Below are 3,647 nucleotides of genomic sequence, written 5' to 3'. Positions count from 1 at the left end.
TCTTCCACAGGTGCTGCAGAGAAATTTGTTTGTTGGGGCTGTTGCACAGTTGGCTCTCCCCTTGCGCCTCTGTCTTTTTTCCTGCCAACTACTAAGTCTCTTCGACTCGCCACAATTTAGCCCTGTCTTTATGGCTGCCCGCCAGCTCTGGCGAATGCTGGCAACTGACTCCCACGACTTGTGATCAATGTCACACGATTTCATGTCGCGTTTGCAGACGTCTTTATAACGGAGACATGGACGGCCGGTGGGTCTGATACCAGTGGCGAGCTCGCTGTACAATGTGTCTTTGGGGATCCTGCCATCTTCCATGCGGCTCACATGGCCAAGCCATCTCAAGCGCCGCTGACTCAGTAGTGTGTATAAGCTGGGGATGTTGGCCGCTTCAAGGACTTCTGTGTTGGAGATATAGTCCTGCCACCTGATGCCAAGTATTCTCCGAAGGCAGCGAAGATGGAATGAATTGAGACGTCGCTCTTGGCTGGCATACGTTGTCCAGGCCTCGCTGCCGTAGAGCAAGGTACTGAGGACACAGGCCTGATACACTCGGACTTTTGTGTTCCGTGTCAGTGCGCCATTTTCCCACACTCTCTTGGCCAGTCTGAACATAGCAGTGGAAGCCTTACCCATGCGCTTGTTGATTTCTGCATCTAGAGACAGGTTACTGGTGATAGTTGAGCCTAGGTAGGTGAACTCTTGAACCACTTCCAGAGCGTGGTCGCCAATATTGATGGATGGAGCATTTCTGACATCCTGCCCCATGAAGTACTTTTTTTTAATTAAAGGGAATAACTCGCACCCATGATATGTTCCTCCAACGCTTCCTGTGTCCCTGACAACCATGTTTGCAGGAAGTGTATCCATCTGCAGCGACTGGATACCCACATTACAGAGCTGGAGCTGAAGGTGGATTCACTGTGGAGCAGCCGCGATGCTGATATTGTCGTGGATAGCATGTTTAGCGAGGTGGTCACACCGCAGGCAAATGTAGCAAAGGCAGAAAGGGAATGGGTGACCACCAGGAAGAGTAGAGGATGGCAGGTAGTACAGGAGTTCCCTCTGGCCATCCCCCTCTCTAACTGATATACTGCTTTGGATATTTGTGGGGGAGATGGCTCAGGGAAAAGCAGCAAGAGCCAAGTTCATGGGACCATAGTTGGCTCTGCAGCACAGGAGGGGAGGAAGAAGAGTGGCACGGCTATCGTGATAGTGGATTCAATCATAAGGGGAATAGACAGGCGTTTCTGCGGCCGCAAAAAGACTCCTGGATGGTATTTTTCCTTCCTGTTGCTAGGGACATTCTGAGGGGGGAGTGCAAGCAGCCAGCTGTCTTGGTACATACCGGTATCAAAGACACAGGTAAAAAAAAATACACCGTCCTACAAACTGAATATAGGGAGTTAGGACGAAAATGAAAATGGAGGACGTCAAAGGTAGTAATCTCAGGATTACTACCAGTGCCAAGTGGTAGCGAGAACAGAAATAGCAGAATATACCAGATGAATACGTGGCTGGAGAAATGGTGTATTGGGGAGGGCTTCAGATTCCTGGGACATTGGGACCTGTTCTGGGGAATATGGGACCAGTACAAACTGGACAGGTTGCATCTGGGTAGAACTTTTCGAAGACCTCCCTTCCTCCCCTTTCCCACTCATCACTTCCCACCTTCAGCATTGCTCTTTAATCCAAGCCCCTCCTTTCCCATTTTCCACCTCGCTCTTCCCCCTCATACCAAACTTCACCATTCAAAACATCCGCACCCCCTCCTGCTACCTTCCAAACCTCTTCTTTTCTCCATTCCAAACTCCTCACTCCTCATCGACAAAATCTTCCTTTCTGCTTATTATCCATCCCTTCTCCTCCATCCACATCCATCACTTCCCCTCCATCGACATCCCTCCCTTCCCCTCCATCACATCCCTCCCTTCTGCTCCATCGACATCCCTCCCTTCCGCTCCATGCACATCCCTCCCTTCCCACCTTCTGCACCTCCACTCTCCCTCCTGCCACACCACCCCCTTCAGCTCCTCCACAACCCTCTCTATGCCTTTCAAAAATCCTACTTTCCCCTCATCCAAACCCTGCCATTTATGTCCTTGCACATCCAAACTACTGACAACCACTTTCTCCTCCTTCCAAATACCATCCTTCCACTTCTTCTAAATCCCACATTTCCACTCATTCCACATTCCTCCCTTCCACTTCGTCCATATTCCTTTCTACCGTCCACTACGTTCCTGTAAACCCAACCTGTGCGTATTCCAGTTCGGAGGATATCCCCTCCTATCCTCATTTCGGACCACGTTATAACATTACATTCTGTCCGAGACTTTGTGTTATTTTTATCGGTCTGTGTTGTAGACACTGCACCTTGGCTCTGAGGATGTGATCAAGATTTATGGGCTACGAGATTGTGAAGCAGTGTCTGAGCCACGAGGATGGGCACCAGTGTCTCGGCCCCGAGGATGTGACACAGTGTCTGGGGCCGGAGGGTGTCAGCCAGTTTCTTACTCAGTTTCAGTGAACCTTCGGCAAATGTCTGAGAAACTGGGACTTTGCACCGTGCGAACCAAGGCTTTTACATTCCATTTATAAACATTGGGTCCCTAACGGGAACACTGAAGAAGAGAAGGAAATTGTTCCTCTCCCCGCTGAACCTCCCTGGTGCCCCTCCTTTTTCCCTCCAATTTCCGTCACGCAGGCCCGCGTCTGGTCCTCGACCGCAGGCGATCTGCCTGTGGAGGCACAATAGGCCGCAGTGTCTCCACTCCACTGTTAAACTGTGCTCTGAGGCCAAGTTCCAGATGAGCCTCGGACTGAGGGGCTGCAAAACTGTGACACATTCAATTCTGAGGACTTCTCTGCTTTGAGCAAACAGAGTAAGACAGAAATGTAACCAATACCAAAGTACAGCCCACCACCCCGCCCCCATTATGGTTTTCGTAATACTGGGACTCAGATGCAAGATTCTTTCACGTGTTGGAATGATGGAAACACAGCTATACTGTAATACAGTAACGATGAGGGTGGAATTCAGACCAATGCGTGCAGAGGTCAATAGATTCGCGGTCCAACTACTTTAAACCCTCAGCCATCTGAAGCAGTGTGTGCTTATGTGGTAGCATGGCCGAGTGGTCTAAGGCGCTGGATTTAGGCTCCAGTCCCGTTAGGGTCGTGGGTTCGAATCCCACTGCTGCCACTGTTTTGTGAGGTTACTTGAGAAGGTCGTGAAGAACAAATGCAGCAGTTCAGCCTCCGAAACTGCGTTTCGTCAAAAGAATCCTTCTTTCACGAGTAATAAAAGCAGAAAGTTCTGGAAATACTCAGCAGGTCAGGCAGCATCTGGAGAGATTGGTGCAGCGTTAACATTTCAGGTCCCTGACCTTCTGAAGAATCGTCACAGATCTGAATCGTTACTCTGCTTCTCACACAGAATAACAAACACATGAGTTAAGAGCAGGAGTTGGCCCATCGAGCCCGTTCGCCATTCAATCAGTTCATTGCTAAACTGCTTACTCCACATTTCCACCTACCCCCGGTAACCTTTCACCCACTTGCTTATCAAGAATCTATCTTCCTCTGTCTTAAAAATATTCAAAGGCTTTTCTTCCATCGCCTTTTGAGGAAGAGAATTCCAAAAACTCACG

At 49.6% G+C, this 3,647-nt stretch overlaps 1 non-coding gene across 1 annotated transcript; it reads left to right on the top strand.

Moving 5' to 3' along the window:
- The first annotated feature begins 3,117 nt into the window (after positions 1-3,117).
- On the top strand, positions 3,118-3,199 carry trnal-uag (transfer RNA leucine (anticodon UAG)). The gene has a single exon. It is a non-coding gene; the product is annotated as a tRNA-Leu (tRNA).
- Positions 3,200-3,647: the final 448 nt, after the last annotated feature.

This window comes from Heterodontus francisci, chromosome 45, assembly GCF_036365525.1.
Source record: "Heterodontus francisci isolate sHetFra1 chromosome 45, sHetFra1.hap1, whole genome shotgun sequence".
Taxonomy (NCBI): domain Eukaryota; kingdom Metazoa; phylum Chordata; class Chondrichthyes; order Heterodontiformes; family Heterodontidae; genus Heterodontus; species Heterodontus francisci.
Note: the sequence above shows the minus strand (reverse complement) of the source record. Positions and strands in the feature narration are given on the sequence as shown.